At 41.1% G+C, this 21,359-nt stretch overlaps 1 long non-coding RNA gene across 2 annotated transcripts in view; it reads right to left on the bottom strand.

Annotated features, from left to right (window-relative positions):
* Nucleotides 1–17,367, bottom strand: part of LOC136320506 (uncharacterized) — a 36,905-nt gene extending 19,538 nt beyond the window's left edge. For both annotated transcript variants that reach the window (XR_010728347.1, XR_010728348.1), the window contains exon 1: nucleotides 17,290–17,367. This is a non-coding gene — a long non-coding RNA (uncharacterized lncRNA). The remainder of the gene's footprint in view (nucleotides 1–17,289) is intronic.
* Nucleotides 17,368–21,359: the final 3,992 nt, after the last annotated feature.

Here is a 21,359-nt window from a genome sequence, read left to right as displayed (position 1 = left end):
CCAATGACATACTTCAAAGATATAGAAAAAATATTTCAAAAATTTATATGGAACCAAAAAAGAACACGAATAGCCTCAGCAATCTTGAAAAAAAGAATAAAGTGGGAAGTATCACACTTCCTGATATCAAGTTGTACTATAAGGCCATTGTACTCAAAACAGCCTGGTACTGGCATAAGAACAGGCATATAGATCAATGGAAGAGAACAGAGAACCCAGAAATAAACCCACACCTTTATGGACAACTGATATTTGACAAAGGAGGTAAGAGCATACAATGGACTAAAGTCAGCCTCTTTAACAAATGGTGTTGGGAAAATTGGACAGCTACCTGCAAAAAAATGAAACTAGACCACCAACTTACACCATTCACAAAAATAAACTCAAAATGGATAAAAGACTTAAATGTAAGCCGTGAAACCATAAGCATCTTAGAAGAAAACATAGACACTAAGCTCTTTGACATCTATTGCAGCAACTTATTTGCCAATTTATCTCCAAGGGAAGTGAAATAAAAGACAGGATAAACAAATGGGACTATATCAAACTAAAAAGCTTTTGCACAGCTAAAGACAATAAGAACAGAATAAAAAGACAAAGTACACAATGGGAGAACATATTCAACAATATATCTGATAAGGGGTTAATAACCAAAATTTATAAAGAACTTGTAAAACTCAACACCAGGAAGACAAACAATACAATAAAAAAATGGGCTAAAGAAATGAATAGACAGTTCTCCAAAGAGGACACACAGATCGCCAATAGGCATATGAAAAAATGCTCAACATCACTAATCATTAGAGAAATGCAAATTGAAACCACAATGAGATATCACCTCACACCAGTCAGAATGGCGCTTATCAACAAAACAACACAGAATAAGTGCTGGCGAGGATGTGGAGAAAAGGGAACCCTCCTCCTGCACTGCTGGTGGGAATGCAGACTGGCGCAGCCACTGTGGAAAACAGTATGGAGATTCCTCAAAACATTAAAAATGGAACTGCCTTTTGACCCAGCCATCCCACTTTTATGAATATACCCCAAGAACACCATAGCACTGTTTCAAAAGGAGAAATGCACCCCCATGTTTATGGCAGCATTGTTCACAATAGCGATGATCTGGAAACAGCCCAAGTGTCCATCAGTGGACGAGTGGATTAAAAAGCAGTGGTACATATATACTATGGCATACTACTCAGCCATAAAAAATGATGACATAGGATCATTTACAACAACATGGATGGACCCTGATAACATTATACTGAGTAAAATAAGTAAATCAGAAAAAACTAAAAACTATATGAATTCATACATAGGTGGGACATAAAAATGAGACTCTGAGACATGGACAAGAGGGTAGTGGTTACAGAGAGGGGAGGGAGGGGAGGGGGGGAGGGGAGGGGCACAGAGAAAACCAGATAAAGGTGACGAAAGACAATTTGACTTTGGGTGATGGGTATGCAACATAATCAAATGTCAAAATAACCTGGAGATGTTTTCTCTGAACATATGTACCCTGATTTATCAATGTCACCCCATTAAAATTAATAATAAATTTATTTTTATTGAAAAAAAGTTTGGCCTTTCAATTTTAAATTCTTAAGATATCTGGAATTGATTGTGGACAAGGACATTCAATTTTATTATGTTTCATATGGATATTAAATAGTTCTAGCACATTTTTTAGGTTATTGAGGTATAGTGACAAATAAAAGTTATATATATATTCAAAGATACATGTCCAGGTTATCTTGTCAATCAATTATGTTGCATACCTACCCATCACCCAAAGTCAGATTGTCCTCCGTCACCTTCTATCTAGTTTTCTTTGTGTCCCCCCCCCCCCCTAACCACCACACTCTTATCAATGTCTCTTAGTCTAGTTTTTATGTCCCACCTACGTATGGAATAATACAGTTCTTGGTTTCTTCTGATTTACTTATTTCACTTCGTATAATGTTATCAATATCCCACCATTTTGTAGTAAATGATCCGATGTCATCATTTCTTATGGGTGATTAGTATTCCATAGTCTATATGTGCCACATCTTTATCCAGTGTATATATATTTTAAAAAAATCCTTAGGAAGCATATTGACAGTAGAAATCAGGGGGATAGGGAGGAAGAGTATGGAATGAGGATGGTGTCCCTGGAAATGAGACAGCATGACAAAGTTTGGAGGGAGGAAAGAATCAGGTATGATTTGGGGACACTCAGAAGTACAATGCTACTAACAAATAGAAGAGTCCAAGGGAACTTGAGGACAGGGACCATGATTCTGGAATGCTTTGCACAAAACCCAGAAGCCCATCCAAGGTTCAGTAAACAAGCTCTGAGTCACTGCAGTAGAGGCTGTGAAATGAGCATCCAGGAGGCCCCGCGAGAAGATTGCTTCGCCACAGGAAGGGAAGGAGAGAGGATTTGGCTGTGGAATGAGCTACAGACAAAGTATGAAGCATGAAATTGATTATTGTATTGTTTGCAAACCCACCCACAGCAGTGTCTGGGAGGATTGTACCAAATTCTGGAAAATTAGGACTTTGGAACCATGGGTTTACTGGCTTGGGACTAGCCTGTCTCTGCATTTTGACTCCAAATAGAGAATATTGGTGCTTCCATAAAATGAATTTATTTGTTTGAAAGAGCTTAAGTCTCGAAGAACAGCTGAATAACACAGACTGTGTCTAGCAGGTAGCATTCAGCCCTATTCACGCCTCCTAGCTTGGAGATGAATGCTGATAGAAATCCTGTTTAAATTTGTCACCACCAAAACATACACCAAAATGAGCTGTAGTGGACAGACTTTGCATCTTCTTCGATTGTCTGAGACTTCTATGTAAGATCAAACCTCAGATGATTCCCTCCTGCCTGGACTAATGGAGGGCAATACAACAATTAACCTTTATTGAACACATATTATATGCCAGGCATTGTGTTATCTTGTTTAATTTAACCTTCACAACAACTAAATGTGGTGGCTTCTAATATCCCTACTATTGTATAATTGAGAAAATAAGGTGCTCCGAGGTTAGCTTGTTAAAGTAGTAAATACAGAGCTAGGACTCAAAGCCAGTTCTGTTTGTTGAGTTAATTGCATTTCATTGCAACCATAGAAAATTTTCTATTTAAAGAAAATTTACTTCATAAGTACCAGGAACTGAAGGAAAATGCAAATTTCCTAGAATTTGGTGGAATAAGAGGAAATGTCTCAGAATGCATAAAGGGCAAAGCCAAAGGTTAGCAAATGAAGTGCAGATAATTATAAAAGTAACAGTGCTGGCTTTTTCTCCTAGGGTGACCATAGCTTCTTTCCCCTAGTCAGGTGGAGGTGGCGGCCTCACACTGGTTTCATGGTCTGCCTGGCAAGGGAAAGATAGTCTGAAGAAAATCCCCATAGTACATCAATCCCACGTCCATGGTCACAGAGACAAGGTTGCCAGGCTTCCCTGTGGTGCAGCTGTGCCTCAATCCTGGGCATTCACCCTAAGCAGGACTCTGTTCTCATTCTAATTACTCATTAAGCCTGGGGATTTTCAATTACCAGACATAAACCCAGTGCACGACAAAGGGGCTTCATTTCCCTTGCCACACCCAGCCTTGTGGGCTTCCTGAATTCTGCTCTGCACACCAGCCCATATCCACAGTCACCTCTGAAGCTGAGGGAAGGGGAGGTAACTGCCAGTGGGGACTCTGTGGCTCCCAGGCAACAGGAAGCCCAGAAGGAAATTGAGAAAGCAAAATGGAGTTGCCAGCTCCAATATTTCCCCTTTGGAATTAAGAGAGCATTGTGGTGTGGAGCGGAGACCAAACTTTCCATGTATCCACACTGTTTCATGTTGTGATACTGAAACTTAAGCAATCCTCTAAAACTCTTCTTGAGGGCTTAGTGGTGCCTGCTTTGCAAACCCCAGGCTCGAAGTAAGGTAGAGTTTCCCCAGACTCCTGCTGACATTTGTCCTGAACGCTGAAGTGGGAAGAAGCAGAAGCAGCCCTGGACAGCTAAAGTGAGGTGTGAGGTTGGAAGGGAAGCAGCTCAAAATGCAGCCTCTGCTCACCATGCTTGCATTTGGGGCAAGAGTAAAGCAAAGCAAAATGGACACCAGATTTTTTAAGTGATCTGCCAGCTGAGAGATGCTTCTCTGGGATAAACAACTGGGTAAGTAGTCAGACCTTGGGGTCCTTCGGGAATGGCACTCGGTTCATCACTCTCTTGTCTAAAATGGCTTTCCTTTGCTCTTGGGAGAGAGAATATCTTTAATGTACCCACAAGGCCTACAATCTGGGCCCTGTCTTCATCACCAAGCTGTAGGCACATTGACTTTATCGCAGTTTCTGGGACACTCCAGAATCATGTTCCATGTCATACCTAGCCTTGAACTATTCTCTCTTCCTGTGCAATTATTGTCTGCCCCACCCCCATCCCACTTCACCAAAACAACGCAACACAAAACAAAACAAAACAAAAAAGAAAACTGATTTCTCTTAGTTCTCAAAAGAGAATATTAGCTTTCTGAGTGCAGGGGCTATGCCATTCTCATTAACATTCTGTGCCCAGCCTAGAATAGTGCCTGGAGTGTAGTCAGTGTTCAATAAATATTTATATTTGTGGAAGGAGTGAATGAATGGAGCCAGATTGTTTCAAGTAGTCACAGTTTTATCCCATAGGGTTGTTCTGTTGGACAAACGATAAACACAAAGGCTGGTTATATAGCATATTTCCACAATATATTGCAAACTAGATGCCCATCAATAAACAACTCACACATACAGGGTGCAAGGGCCATGTTTAGTGCTGTCACCTTGATAGTTGGAGGATTCTCTGGCTGTGAAAGCATCCAAGGGAAGACTTAATGGGGGTGGTGGTAGGGAACAGAATCTAAGGTGAGTGCCCCGTGTCTTTTTGGCAGAAGAGAGAAATTAAAATGTTGGTGTGACATTTTAGACTCAGGCAGTCAGTTAGCTTAGCTAGATAAAGTATCTTTGATTCAGCATTCACTTAGTAATTACTGAGAATTTACTAGGCTCTATGGTGAAAGTGTAGAAAATTAGCATGACAAAGCTGGTGGGACTGAGTCAGATCTGTAGGACCATCTATGCTGGGGGTGCAATAAAGCTTGGCTTCTGGCTTCGATGGGCCCCCAGGGCTGCTGGACAGCCTCTTCCCGCTCTTTGCTGAGCACCTTCTCTCATTCTCCTCTGTGACTTCTCCAAATCTCCTCCACTTGCCTCATACCCTCGCCCCTGATTCTGTTCTACTCATCTTCAACAGGTGATTTCAGCTCCTACTTGAAGACATGTGAAGCAATTAGGAATCCCTCAGTTTCCTCTGTATCACTATGTATTTATCCTCCTCTACCCAACTTTATTTTCTTCTACTTTTGGATAATTTAGAGATTGAAGTTTTAGAGATAGAATGGTCTCCCATTTTAACATTTTGGGTTTTTTTTTTGTTTTGTTTTTTAATTTTAGGCTTGGATTAGTTAGTAAGGCATGGGATCAATGTAGTGAATTGTGACCAACATTTTTAATGAAGTAAAATAGACTAGAATAGAAAAAGGAAACAAGAAATGTCAGGGTATATAATATATAATAAAGACACATATTATCTCATAAACTCTGTTTTACATATGTGATTATGTATATATTTTTGTGTGTGTACTGGGCCTTGAGTGAGATGTATATTGTGTGTGTGTGTGTGTGTGACAGAGACAGAGAGAGAGACAGAGAGAGAGACAGACAGACAGGAAGGGAGAGAGATGAGAATCATCAATTCTGTGGCACCTTAGTTGTCCATTGAATGCTTTCTCATATGTGCCTTGACAGGGGCTACAGCAGACTGAGTAACCTCTTGCTCAAGCTAGCAACTTTGGGTTCAAGCTGGTGAGCTGTGCTCAAACCAGATGAGCTTGTGCTCAAGCCGGTGATCTTGGGATTTTAAACCTGGGTCCTCCGCGTCCCAGTCCAACGCTCTATCCATTGTGCCACCACCTGGTCAGGCTGAGCTGTATAACACTCTGTCCACTGTGCCACCACCTGGTCAGGCTGAGATGTATTTCCTATAGTGGGTATTGGCCAAAAATGTTAAAAACATCAGTATATTCAAGACCATGCCCTATTCCTTCATATTTCCACAGCATTCCTCCTCTTCCCATTATCTTCAATTTGTTCATTTCTAGTGATTCTTTCCCTTAGCTTATAATGCCCTCTAACTTCTCCTACTTAAAACTAACCTCCCTTGATCTAGATTCCCTTCAACTTGTTCCTCTTCTTAGTGAAGATGCACAAGCTAAATTCTTGCTCTTTCCTTACTTTACCAACCCCCATGCTATTGAAACGACTTTTTAAGCAAAGACTCTTCATATTGCTAATGAAATGCATAACATTTTAGGCTGATATTAATTGAATATTTGTCATTATTGGCCATCTGCTCGAAACTTTCAACATTCTAAATTTCCTCCCTGGTTCTTTTTCTGCCATTGTGATCATTTTCTGCTTCCCCTGCAAGAATTCTTCCTATTATTCCTGTCCCTTAAGCCTGTGTTCCCCAGTGTCCCCACCTTCTCATTTTTTCCTTTCATATATATTTTTTGGCTTCCTCTCTTCCCCATCAGTTGATGACTTCTAAATCTGTACACCCAGCTTGTAACTCTCCTATGAGCTTTGTTTTTTTTTTTTTACATCAGGATGCCTCCTAAGCTCATTTCATTCTCCCACAATACATCCATAGCTGAGCTCATCATTGCCTCCAAATCTGCAACTCCTCCATTTTCTTTCGATCAGGTTGTTCCCTGTGCAAAATGCCCTTCCCTGCTTTATTCCCCTGGCTAACTCACACATGTCATTAAAATTCAATGTCATTTCTTTGAGAAAGCCATGGTGTACTGAAAGTTCTGCATCACCTGTAAATCTTTTTAAACATTTACCACATTGTATCAATATGGTTTGTGTTTCTGTCTTTCGCATTAGACCTTAAGCACCTTAACTGCAGGGAAGTTTAAATCACTTTTGCACTCCTAGTGCCTAATTCAAAAGTGTCTGGTCCATTACAAGTGCTCAATAAATAGTTCTTAAAACTGTTGTCAGAGTGGAGGACCAGAAACAATTATGTGACTTTATACCACAAACAGGTCTTTGGGTGATTTTGAATGAAACAGCCCACTCAAGGTGACACCCTTAGTTAGCTTTCCCAGATTTACTATATAATCATTCTGCTTTTTAATTGCTTTGTGCTGTGTAGACCTCAACATAGATACAAAGATGCAAAGAGAAAGGAAGGAAAGTCCACCAAGAAGAATCTCTGAATGACCTTTCGATTTAATGCAAGCACACAATAACATTTAGTCCCAACATGAGACGGACAGACATGCTGTCGCTTGGTCGCAATGCTACCTTAGAAGGCGGGGTCAGCTACTCCTGGCACAGTTTAGGAATGCCTTTAAATCCAATAAAAGCTGTGTACAGTTTTAAAGAGTTTCTCTAACTAGAGTCTAAACAAATTTGACCACATTTTGACTTCTTTCTCTTTGAGATTTTCAACCACTTAGATAAGATGTCTATTCTCTAAGTCAGTGATTTTCAACCAATGAGTTGCAAAAAATTTTAAACCATGCAATACCTGACTACTTAACAAGGACCCTGACCTCTTTTCCCTTGAATTGTCAAATTTTAAAAAATAACAGCCAACACAATAGCCATCAAGTGTGAATAAATCAGAATTACACTTATTTTTTTGGTCAGATTGACAAAAAATATATTTTTGGGTGTGCCACAAAATCTTAGTACTTTCTGTGTCTTGAAATGAAAAAGGTTGAAAATCACTGCACTAAGTCATTAGTTTTCCTTAACAATTAATTTTATCCTAGTTTTTTTTTTTTTTTTTTTTCTGAAGCTGGAAACGGGGAGGCAGTCAGACTCCCGCATGCGCCCGACAGGAATCCACCCGGCATGCCCACCAGGGGGCGATGCTCTGCCCATCTGGGGCATTGCTCTGTTGCGACCAGAGCCACTCTAGCGCCTGAGGCAGAGGCCATAGAGCCATCCCCAGCGCCCGGGCCATCTTTGCTCCAATGGAGCCTTGGCTGTGGGAGGGGAAGAGAGAGAGAGGAAGGAGAGGGGGAGGGATGGAGAGGCAAATAGGCACTTCTCCTGTGTGCCCTGGCCAGGAATTGAACCCAGGACTCCTGCACGCCAGGCCAACGCTCTACCACTGAGCCAACCTAGTTTTTTATATCAATTTTTTCCCTTCTATAGCCCATCAGGATTATGTGTGGGCTCAAAAATAAGGCAAAAAAGAAACCCCTGTGCTTCACTCTTTAAAAATATTAATTATCTTGTACATTATACTAGCACTGTATTGTTTACAAAGGGTTTTATATACATGACTTCATTTAATTTTTAAAACAACCCTCATGATTACTCAGGATTTATAAATGACAAAGTTAGAAACTCAGAGAGGTTCGAGTGACTTGTCCAAAGTCACACAATTGGTGTCAGAGCCACAATCATGTTTAAAAGTAAGATTTTTCAATAAAGAGATTTTGAAATTCTCCTTTAAATCTAGTCCAACCAAATCTCATTTAAAGGTAAAATATTTTGAACATCTAAATTTACCAAAAGCTATTACCCAAGAATAGTTAGTTCTTTCTTTCTGCTTTCTGGTTATTATTAAATATTTATTGAGGTAGATTTTTCCTAATGTTTCAGTTATTCCCTCACTGTCTCTGTAGTTGGTGATGATGTAAAAATGTCCTCAGTTTTACTTTTGGAAGAGGTTAAAATGAATTTGGTTTTTGTTGACTTCATCTCAAACCAATGATTAAAAAGTTCTAACCTGGCCCTGGCCGGTTGGCTCAGTGGTAGAGCGTCGGCCTGGCGTGCAGGAGTCCGGGGTTCGATTCCCGGCCAGGGCACACAGGAGAAGCGCTCATCTGCTTCTCCACCCCTCCCCCTCTCCTTCCTCTCTGTCTCTCTCTTCCCCTCCCGCAGCCGAGGCTCCGTTGGAGCAAAGATGGCCCGGGCGCTAGGGATGGCTCTGTGGCCTCTGCCTCAGGCGCTAGAATGGCTCTGGATGCAACAGAGCGTTGCCCCAGAGGGGCAGAGCATCGCCCCCTGGTGGGCAGAACATCGCCCCCTGGTGGGCATGCCGGGTGGATCCCGGTCGGGCGCATGCGGGAGTCTGTCTGACTGCCTCCCCATTTCCAGCTTCGAAAAAATGAAAGAAAAAAAAAAGTTCTAACCATCTGTCTGTAAGCCCCTACAATCCCAGATATGGCAAGTCATGTCATTCATTGCTCCTTCCCACTCTAGGACTTTCCTATAGCATGGTGTTAACAAGAATTGCGAGGCTGTGCTGAGCTCAGAGGGAAGAAGAATTGTAATTGCTGAGCAGTGCCAGCTATGGGCTTCTAGTAGTGTTGTGGTCATCCTTGATTCTTATTTCCTGTGCCATTTCTCTCCAATCTGTCAGAAAGTCCTATCAGTCGCACCTGTAAACCATATCCTAAATCTGATTACTTTTCACCATTTTTCTCTTTTTTTTAAGTTGATTTTAGAGAGAGGAGAGAAAGAGAGAGAGAAAGGGGTGGGGGTGGGAAGCTTCCTGCTGGAAGCATCAATTCATAGTAGTTGCTTCTTATATGTGCCTTGACCCGGCAAGCTCGTGGTTTCGAACCAATGACCTCAGCATTCCAGGTTGACACTTTATCCACAGTGCTGCCACAGGTCAGGCACCACCATTTTTTGTTGGTATTTTAATTGGTTAGGATATACTAGGCTATTTTATGGCAACAAATACCATCCCCCCAATTTCTGTGGTTTAAACAATGTCTATTTCTTGCTCGGGCCACATGCTTGCTGCAGATCAGCCCCACCTTTCTCACCTGTGGCCCTCATGAAAGGCTCCTCGATCTGGAAAGTTACCAGCTGTACTTGCAGAGGATGAGAGCCTAAGACAGTGGTCCCCAACCTTTTTTGGGCCACGGACCGGTTTAATGTCAGAAAATATTTTCACAGACCAGCCTTCTGGGTGGGACAGATAAATGTATCATGTGACCGAGACAAGTGTCAAGAGTGAGTCTTAGACGAATGTAACAGAGAGAATCTGGTCATTTTTTAAAAACAAAACATCATTCAGACTTAAATATAAATAAAACAGAAATAATGTAAGTTATTTATTCTTTCTCTGTGGAATGGTACCAAATGGCCCATGGACCGGTACCGGTCCCGTGGCCCAGGGGTTGGGGACCACTGGCCTAAGAGGTCTCATCCAGCAATCCAGTGCTCCTGTCTGGGAGCGATGCACACCACCTCTGCCCCCAATTCATGGGCCAGAACTAGTCACAAGGCATCACCAAACTGCAAAGGGGACAAGTAGGACATGTGTGGAAGGTGAGGAAATCAGATACAGGTGAACATTCGAATTTTAAGCTAAGTTTTAAAATGTAGCCTAATTTCTCTCCTTCCATCCTCACCCCCTGCAGTACACTCATTATAATGCAGCTATAATGGTTATTTAAAATATAAATCTGAATATCCCTCTCCAACTAGTCATTTGGTACACAAGAAGAATTCTCTCTTAGACAAGTAGCTTCTGTGTCCACAGCACTTTCTGCATTACCATGTATTTATGTAACAACTGTTCTCTTAAACCCTTTTTTTCTTTTTGGAATGAGGAATGAGTCAGAACATTTTCCCACAGAGCCAGATAAAGATGGATGAGACAGAGAGAGTCCTTACATAGAGTGGCTTTCCCCATTTTTCTGTTGAGAGACTAAGAGTGGTTGGTGTGGAAGAGCTGAGGGCTAGGCTATTGTGTGGAGTCCCCTCCAAGGGTGGGGGTTGTGGTCCTGCCTTGGTTACCAGGATCGTGTTCCCTGGTGCGAGTTCTACAGGTTCAGCTTGGTATGAGAATAAAAGGGAAGTGGGGAGTGGCTTGTTTTCTTTCCATGCAGGGCCAGAACCAAATACTTGTCTCAGAAAGACATACTGCTTTCTCCTTTCCTATCTCATCAACTCTCCTGCCTCCAGTATCTCAAAACTATCTGAACCTTCTGATGTTCCTTGATGCAAAGTAATTCTCCAAATATTTTTGTCAGTATCTTACTTGAGGCAGTACATTACTTAATCAGTATTACTTTTCACATTACTCTGACTACGATGAGCACCCTTTGGGCACAACTGTGTGTGCGCGCGTGTAAAGAGTAAGTAAGCTATACCCTAAAGTGAGACCTCTCCCTGATATTTTCTATTTTTCAATAATATTCATATCCATTCTCGGATTCCAGACGCTGACTGTTCTGACCTACAGCACTTTCTTGACCTCTTCTGAGTTTCTTGACTTGTTTTGATTTGACTTTTGAGTTACCTGGATTTATGTAGCCTGTTTAACCTTTTTAGTCTTGAGTATTTCTCCAGTCACTGCTCAGATCTTTGCTCTCATATAATTTCCTTTCACCATGCTCATTATATTTTCCTTGTTCTTGTATTTGGCCTCAACATGCTTTCAATAACAATACTGATATATTTCATCTGAGCAGGTCTCAACGTGACATATGTTTCTGGGGAAGAAAGCTATGTTTTCTCATATCACTGTAGCCAAGGAAGAAATGATCCGAGAAATATGATTCACTTAATTCGGGAAAAGTATTATAGAGGTTCTGAGATCTTTCTTCAACATACTTAAATTAATTTCATACCTTTATGTGAATTCACATAAAGATAGAGCTGGAAAAAAACCCCTAAGGATTGTCTAGTTCAATCCTCTCAGTATGTAACTGAGGAAATGGGAACCAGGAAAGAATCAGTAAAATGGCCAAGCTCACAAAATTAATTTGTGTTGGGTTGGAATCCCAGACTCGAATGCCCAGGGCATGGGCCTTTCACAGTACCTTTGAGGACACTACCTTTGAGTTTCATGTTGAAATCATTATTTGAGATGTTGATATCCAAGTGTTCATTATTGCAATGAAGATATGTTTTTGAGAATTTTTGTTTAGAGAGATTCAGCTTCAGAGAATGAAGTCATTTTAAAAAGGGAAATCGCCATACCCAATGGAGAATGCTACAAATTTTGTTTGTTGTATACTGGGGATTACATTGCAAGTCTCCTGTTGTACACTGGAGACATGTTTGAAATCGCCTTTTTGGTTTTTGTTGTTGTTGTTTTTTGGGTTTTTTTTTGAAATCGCCTTTTTGTATTTTCTTCTTTGATACCAAAGTTTGTTGTTGCCCAATGTAAATCAAATCTAGATGGGGTATGAAAATCTAGAGCATTATTTTCATAGAAATCAAAATAACTAGTGATAAACAGAATACAGAAATCCATAACCTAACTCATATTTATTTTTATTAATTTCATTGAAAGAACCAGAAGTATCTATCAGCCACAATTTCAATATAATTTCCCATTCTATGGGTATTATGTTTTATCATTCTAACCCACAGTAGGCCTGTAATACATTTACCTGCTATATTTCCCTTCTTTCTTAGATCAGCCCAAAAAATAAATATTTTAAAAAGTATTTAGAAGCTCAAAATCTTCTTTCTAAAAATACAATAAAAGAGCGATGGGTTCTGGAAGCAAAAGCAGTTCCATTATTTTAAGTAGAAAAGAAATGTCCAAAATTTTCATTTCTTTTCATTGTAAATACTTTGAACATTTTAACTTTACATATTATCCACCCCAAATTCCATTCAGATCTGGCCTTTGAGACTGTGAACTCTTCCCTGGAACAATGACCGCCCTTTACTTATACACATTTTTGCTCAATTCTTTACTAGTAGAATCAGACAAAAGTCAAACAGGTTTCTATCAGAAACCCACCTCTCAGTGATGGTGAGAGCAGAAATGGTGGATTCATGTGAGATAAAAGTGTAAATGTCTGAGACATGGGTAAGGAATTTGAAATACTTGGTCCTGATGAGGACGAGTTATACTGCCTTGCACGTATCACTCAACATCTGGATATCTGTGTCAATCAACAGAATAGGTCAACAGATATCTGCTTTCTCGTGGTGCTGAGAATTTACTTAAAGGTTTGATGCACTGAAAAATACTGAAAGACTCCCTTAATATGTCAACTCCTAAGTCAGGCTCTCATCAGAATGTGATGGGAAAACCAGTGTGAGAAAAGAGGGATGACTTGATTTCCCTGAATTTTAGAGATTGGGCAGGTATGATTAATTCCATATTCTGGCTAACTGAGGATCAGCCACAAAGTCTCTTTCTTGTCATTAAAAATGCTTCTGAAATATATGAATGAGCTCCTGTAGTGATGTAGTTTAATATGAGGCATAGAGAATCTGGAGGTAGGTAGGTCAGGGTTTATATCCTACCTTGACCATATCAAATGTATTAAACATTTATATATCAAGTTGAGTAATTTACAGATGATAATAGCTGTCCTGAAAAAAATGGTTGCAAAGGTAATTTTAAATTAAATTTCAAAATGGGCATAATGTCTGAAAAAGAGTGCATGGCACAAAATGAATAATCTCATGAATTCACAAGGTGCAGAGCCCGAGACAAGGATTTTGGCGGCAGTGACGTACTGAGGGAGTGCTCTCAGGTAGAGCCCGAAAGGGAGGAAGTGAGAGAAGCGGAATGAGGAAGAGCCACATAAGATGTGCCTGCAGCTGAAGGGTAGCTTTAGCTCGATCTCAGGGGGAATTCTGGATGAGGGATGACACCACAGCACCTTTCCATAGTGAGGCGAGGGGTGGGGGGTACTTTTTGGATTCCTCTATCAGTCAGTCATTGGCTACAGGCCACCGCTAGAGTCAGGGTGTGACCTTCCAGGCCTTTCTGGGAGAGATGTTCCCATCCACTAAGGCCAACTCTCTGAAGAAGGGGCAGCTGCCAGGAGTTTGCAGCCATTTACAGTAGCTGGGGGTTGGGGCACTGGTTGGTAAAGAGAGTCTGTAGTGTCTTCTGCACTACAGATATCTGGAGGCTGCATCACATTTGTTCTTACAGTTCCTAACTCTTCATCATTCAATCATCCTTTCAGCAATTATTTATTGTGTGCCTCCTCTATGCCAAGCACTTATTAGAGGTGTATGGGCCACATCAGTGAGTAAAAATGAATGGTGCTCATAGCCCAGAGGGAGAGAGAGAATAAAAAAACAGATATAAGAAATAATTATATACCATACTATATGGTGGTAAGTACTCTAGAAATGGATAATAGGGTTGCCTTTATGGTTTTTTTTTTGCTAAGAAAAATTTAATTCTTTGTTGGGTTCCAATATTTCTTAACAAGATGTCTTTTAGTCACTGAAAATGCACAGCATCTCACGGCTTGATCCCTGACCTCATGTCTCCTTGTAGATACTGCGGATAGATACGGCATTGAATCCCACAGGCATGGGTTTTGTTTAGTGGGAGAAACCTTAGAGGTTAAGGCCAAGATTTGATTGAAATTGTACTGATGTCTGATATACTGGAGTTCATATTTTGTCTATATGTTTGATATGATCTAAGTTCTCTATTTGTCTTTTTGTTCCCCTCCTCTCACATGGAAGTATTGCCACTTTTCAGTTAATGATGCTTTCTGGTAATTTGAATGAACTCATTGATTTACTAAATCTATAAATAGCATTTGAGTGTCTTCTGTGTACTGAACTCTGATGAAGTTTGCCTCCAGGAGCTTACAGTCCACGAGAAAAGATAAACCGGGTAATACTAATAGCTCTATCATGAGGAGGAAAGCAGCAGAGCCAGCAGACCTAGGTACAAGACCCTGCGAAGGAGTGAGAGATTACTTGTAACCAATAAAGCCCCAAGAAGCCAAACAGAGAAAGTTTTCAGCTGGAACTCAAGACTGGCTGGGGTGTGGACAGTTGGACATATAGGTGATGGGTGTTCCTAGTGGAAAGAATCCATCAACCAAAATATAAAGGCAGAAAAAGGCTAAATGCATTTCTGGGATAATGAATAGTTTGGTTGGATCTGATTCCTGAGGTGAAATAATGGATTAAAAAGATAAGTTTATGGTCTCAATTAGAGAAAGATTTGAAGGTATCCTTGTCAAGGATCTTTTGGTAGGAAGAAAGAGAAACCCACTCCAGCTAAAACACATAAAATAGTTTATTGAAATAAAAGAGGGAAACTGCACAGAATTCAAGAAGAAAGCACAGCTGGCCCCCCCTGAAGCGTGGCCCTGCTGAAGCTTGTGGTAGGAAATTAGGAAGTTTCAAGGACTGTCTTCACATCTCGCGGGGGCAGGGAGGTCTCACCTTTACCTTTCGTTATTTGTCTGCTTCACTCTTCTCTTTCTCTTACTGGTTTCCTCTATTTCCTTATTGCACCATGGCCCAGCCTGGTATAGCCACTTGACTCTCAAATCTGGGGATGAGCAGACAGTCATCTCCAAGACTCACAGTACAAAGTTTTGAGATAGAGATGCTTACTGGATGACTATAAGCAGTGGATCCACCCTAGTCAAGTCACCTGGGACTGGGAGGAAGGTGTCACAAGGCTGCTGCCAACTTAAAAAAAAACGGTGGGCTGGATTTCCTTGGAAGGAATGCTAATGGAGCAGGCACGGCTGGGGACCCCAGAAAGATGGCCTGGTGGAGTGGCTCCATTCTTCAGCAGGTAGGGAGGAGCCAGTGAAACTTTCTGAGTAGGAAGTTACAGTTCACTTATTTTTGGCTTTAGTCACTTTGTTTCTCAGTTTCATGAACTGGTAACAACTCAGTTACTCTTTAAAATTATAACTGCAAACCCAAACATCTGAAAACAATGAGTGTAAGGTCCCAGGGCCTGTCAGAGCCTTGATTACATGAAATGTCCCACCTCTGGAAGTATGTTTATAGCTTTTCACTACACTCCCTCTATTCCATTGAATGGATTTGTCTAAGAGTCTCTCTCTCTCTCTCTCTCTCTGTGATACTGTTGAGTTCCTTCAAACGTTAGCATTTCTAGAGCCCATCCTTGTACCTGGTATAGTAGAAATTTGTTTCTTATTTTCTAAAACATTTATTTATCCAGATTTACTCATCCTGTGTGTTGAATGCATGAATCTGTGTGTGTGTGTGTATGTGTGTGTGTATGTGTATATATATTAGCAATGAGTTATGGGCACTCACACACTAAAAAATTGGAAAATCATTAAACAACTATATTCTTCTTGGGCTTTTTTCCTAGGAAAACAACAAGAAAAGAAAGGAACAGGCTCTGAGGAGTGTTAGAACTTTGGAATCAGCCGGTCTGGGTTTGAATTCCAAGATATGATTTACTGGTTGTATGACCTGGGGCAAGCTACTGACTTAAAAATTTGTCCCTTCTGTTCTCTCATTGGTGAAGTGAATAATGTATATTATTATTTACATACATGTGAGTTTGTGTGAACATTAAATGAAATACTAATGAAAAGCTCCAGATCTTCTCTGATACATGAAGTATCAATAATTATAGTATTATCGCTATTACGGCTCTCAGGGTTTATCATGAAAAAAACAATGGTACAATTATGTTCTTACAGAATCCTGAGAAAATGAGTTGGGAGTGTGCTATCCACAGGCGTTATAACCTCATGATTAGGCATAGCGTTTGTGTCAGAAAAACCTGGCTGGGATTTGGTATCACATCCTGAGCAAGTCAGTCCTCAATTTTCTCATCTGTAAAATGGAGATAGTAATAACCACTGCATCTGTAAGGTTTAAAGATGATTAAATGAAGGAATGTCTATAAAATACTGAGCAGTGTACTTCATGCATAAAAATTTCTCAGTACATGACCACTACTATTATAGTGATTATTATTAACTTTTCTCTCACACACAAAGTGTGAACACACATGCACATGTGCGTGCACACACACACACACCACTACCACAACCACCATCAAATCCAAATCTATCAAATATTTTGCCTTTGCTCCAGCTGATTCTTATTTCATGTGGACCGATATATTTCCACAACCACAAAAGTTAGTGATATTGCACAAAAAGTATATGTGTGTGACTGTTTTCACATGCGTGTAGTGAAGAAACACTTAGTTTATCTCAAGATTCGAAATGACGGTTCCAGAGACCCTGGGTAGAGGCAGTGGAAGGAAAGCGGCTAACCCCTGAACCCCGGGCCTGGCGCTCACCTCCCCAGCAGAACCACACTCTGGAAGAGACTCAGCAGAACAAAGGCAGAGACCTGAAAGGCAACTCTGAGAAAGATCAGAAGAAATTGTAAAGCACTTGTCTCTTCTAGTCCCAGAGGTCCTGAAACTCCCGAAAAGCTGGTGAAAACGAACCATTTGTGTCCCAGACAGAAAACCATATGCTGCTCACCTTCCCTGGAGAAAGAAGAGCCAGCAATTGCTTCCCAGTCCCCAGCCGGCACAGAGCTCAGCCTGTGCTCACTTGGGCCCTCAAATGAAATGCAATTCAACCAGCCAGGCTCCAGCACGCTTAACCTTTGGACCATGGGTGCCAACACTTCTTTGGAGAAAGCCTCGTAGTGCTTGTCTTAGTGACTGTGATGCAACCCCTGAAGGGGATAAAGGCTGTACCCGCTATGATTTTGCAATGGCTCCAACAAAGGGCTTAAGGGATTTCAGATGCATTTAGAAATTAAACTCTGCTGGCCCTCCTGAGCCAGCATCTCTTCTGAATACCACAGGGACTGACAATGACAAAACCCAGGCCCAACTGCTGATGCAGGCTTCATGGTATTTGGGCTGTCTAGTCATGACAAGGCATAAACAAATCTCTGCCACTGTTCGCCTGTGAAAAAAAATGACATCTCATCTGGCTGCGTTCTACCCAGCTCCATTGGCAGGTTGCCCTAACACCCTCACCCCCACTCTGCAAGAAGGTCTTTGGGAAACTGACCTTGAACACAGAACATGGAATTTTTTAAAGTGATAAATGTTCTCATTCTGTTTCTGCTTAGAGATATATCTGGCCAAAGGTGAACTGACAGTAGGCATTCAGGACAGCTCGACAAGAGGTCAGTTCCTGCTGACATCAATGGAAGGGGTGGATCTCGGAGGTGGTATCTGACTTAGAAGGAAATGAAAAATGAGAGCTTGCCACAAAGACAGGAAAAATTTTTGAAAGTTATGATTTTAACATAACAATTTCTTTGGGTATGTGCTCTGTAGATTACAAAAAAGGAACTGGATTTCTGTAACCTGGACAAGAGAGAGCAGGGTGGGATGGTGGCAGGGGTGAGGGGGCTGGGATGAAAGACTTCTGTTGCCATTTGCAAAAGCATGGAGACTTGCACACAGAGGACGCTGGCTTCAACTTTCATTTGTCTTCATGTTTTGGGTTATGAGTTGTAAGGAAACAGGTTCTCCACATAAACAAAACTGCCTGGAATTTCACTCCGATGAGTCTAATTAGGCATTGAAGGGATGTATTGCTCAATAAATACTTGTTGAAAGATCATATTTCTATACACACATTTTTGTCGCTGTGACTTTATAATGTGAAATAGAGTCTCATTGCAACATGACTTAATAACTGACACCCCAATCCATACTTCCCCAGGGGCAAGGTCTCTGATGACCCAGGGAGTGTGAGAACGGTGGAGGAGTAACGAGGGAAGGAGCAGGAGCCAAATCAAGGTTGTGTTACTGAGTTGGCCACTGTCAGGGCTGGATCCTGTGGGATCTTTTGAGGACCCTTATGAAATGCAGCTCAGAACAGGGCATGCAAGAAGCTCCATCCACCATCATTCAAGCAGGATCTCATGGGTATCAACACTCTTATAATTCTGTTGTGCTGCGTGGAAGACTGCTGGTGGGTTCTTGGGGTATTTCATGCAGCAATATCAGAAGGACTCTGGTTGAGAAGCATGGAGTTCATGGCCTGTGGTTGGGGTAATATACTGTGTTTGCACTTACCTGCCCAGAACTACTTGAAGTCTGTGCAGCAATGGTGACCACAGCAGAGGTCGGAGTCAAGGGGAGGGAAGGAGAGATATGAAGTAGTGCACAAGAGCCTCAGGTCAGTGCATCTCTTGCTTGGATAATTACAGTAGCTTCCTAACTGAGCTCCCTGTCTACAAATCTTCAAATTCACTATCCAAATGCTGCCAGAATCATTCTTCCAAGACCCAGATCTGATTATATCACTCCCTTCCTTAAAACCTTCTCTTCCTTCAATCCTTTCTTCTTTGTGCATTTCATTTCCTTGAATATTTCTTGGCTGTCCCCTGAATTTTTGGTGTGGCTCAGGCAGTGGGGTTCCAAGTCTGTCTCTCTGGCTTGTTTCCTCACTTCCTCCGAGGAAGCACCTTCATGCTGGCCCTGATGTTTCCAACTTGTGTGCTCAGGGCTCCTATGGAATTACTTCAAACGATCAGAAAAGCCATATGTACACCAAGCAATCTGTAGTTTGAATAAGTAACGTGACTCAAACATATGTTGTAAGTTCACAAAACTCAACTCACACTTCTCCTTGGATTTTCAGGAAAAAAAAAAGGAATTTCTTAATATCATCTAGATCAGGGGTAGTCAACCTTTTTATAACTACCGCCCACTTTTGTATCTCTATTAGTAGTAAAATTTTCTAACCGCCCACCAGTTCCACAGTAATGGTGATTTATAAAGTAGGGAAGTAACTTTACTTTATAAAATTTATAAAGCAGAGTTACAGCAACTTAAAGCATATAATAATAATTACTTACCAAGTACTTTATGTCAGGTTTTTGTTAAGTTTGGCAGAATAAATCTTTATAAAACAACTTACTATAGTTAAATCTATCTTTTTATTTATACTTTGGTTGCTCCGCTACCGCCCTCCATGAAAGCTGGAATGCCCACTAGTGGGCGGTAAGAACCAGGTTGACTACCACTGGTCTAGATCTAATCTAGTTTCTTTTAGGATCATTTCCTCTTCTTTTTTCCCCATCTATTGGTAGCAGGCATAACTATTAACTTATATAGAAGGTAGTCTTCCTTACATGGTCATGTTGGGGACAATCTCTTTTTAGGGTGAAGTTGGGGGGGATTCAGAGGTATCACCTGAATTTACCTAATAGTAAACACACATCATCATTGTGAAATGCTTAATATTTTTTTCTGATGAAGATACTATGGTCCATTCTCCTACCCAAAAAACACACTCCTCTGTTCCAATAACATTAAGCCTATTAATTGTAAAGTAATAATCCTGACACTATGGTGCTGAAGGAAGAACGTAAGCTCTGTGAGGGTCAGAGTTTTGTTGCTAATGAACTGCTCTATCTGGAACCCTGGAACTGTCCCTTGCACACAGCACGCCTTCAAATCATATTTGTTAAATGACTGAAAAAATAAATGAAAAATAATTTTCTTTCAGGGGTTCCTTTTTGTTACAGAGAATAAATTTGGAGCAGGTGGGCATGTTGTCTCAATTCTGCCAGTGAATCATACATTTTAAGGATAAATTCATGAAAAATATTAGAAGAGATATATCCCAATGTAGGAAATTTCTGCTTTCAATGAAAACAGGAGTCCATAAAAGAAACTTGCTCATCTCAGGGACAATTTTTTCAACCCATTTTTACTTTCTAGGGGTAGTCACTGTTAACAGGTTGTATTTTTTTGTTCTACAGGTAACATATGACCTTAAGTAAGAGATTTGTACCTCTGTTTCTTTTTTTTTTTTCTTTTGCATTTTTCTGAAGCTGGAAACAGGGAGAGACAGTCAGACAGACTCCCGCATGCGCCCGACCGGGATCCACCGGGCACTCCCACCATGGGGCGACGCTCTGCCCACCAGGGGGCGATGCTCTGCCCATCCTGGGCGTCGCCATGTTGCGACCAGAGCCACTCTAGTGCCTGGGGCAGAGGCCACAGAGCCATCCCCAGCGCCCAGGCCATCTTTGCTCCAATGGAGCCTTGGCTGCAGGAGGGGAAGAAAGAGACAGAGAGGAAGGCGCAGCGGAGGGGTGGAGAAGCAAATGGGTGCTTCTCCTATGTGCCCTGGCCGGGAATCGAACCCGGGTCCTCCGCACGCCAGGCCGACGCTCTACTGCTGAGCCAACCGGCCAGGGCTGTACCTCTGTTTCTTGTTATTACCAGCTGAAGAGAATTATTGACCCTTTGTTATGAAAGATCAGACTGGAAAGCCCCATTAATTAATTCAAAATTAATTAATACAAAAATTAATTCAAATGGATCAAATACCTATACATAAGACCTAAAACAATAAATTACATAGAAAAAATATATAGGTACTAAACTTATGGACTTTGGCTATAGAGAATATTTTATGAATTCCATCCCAAAGGCAAGGGAAGTGAAGGCAAAAATAAATAAATGGGACCATATTGAACCAAAAAGCTTCTGCAGAGGAAAGGAAACCAACAACAAAACAAAAAGGCAGCCAACCAAATGGGAGATGATATTTACAAATGACTGCTCTGA

This window comes from Saccopteryx bilineata, chromosome 1, assembly GCF_036850765.1.
Source record: "Saccopteryx bilineata isolate mSacBil1 chromosome 1, mSacBil1_pri_phased_curated, whole genome shotgun sequence".
Classification (NCBI taxonomy): Eukaryota; Metazoa; Chordata; class Mammalia; order Chiroptera; family Emballonuridae; genus Saccopteryx; species Saccopteryx bilineata.
The sequence above is the reverse complement of the archived record's forward strand: the minus strand, read 5'-3'. Positions and strand labels throughout refer to the sequence as shown.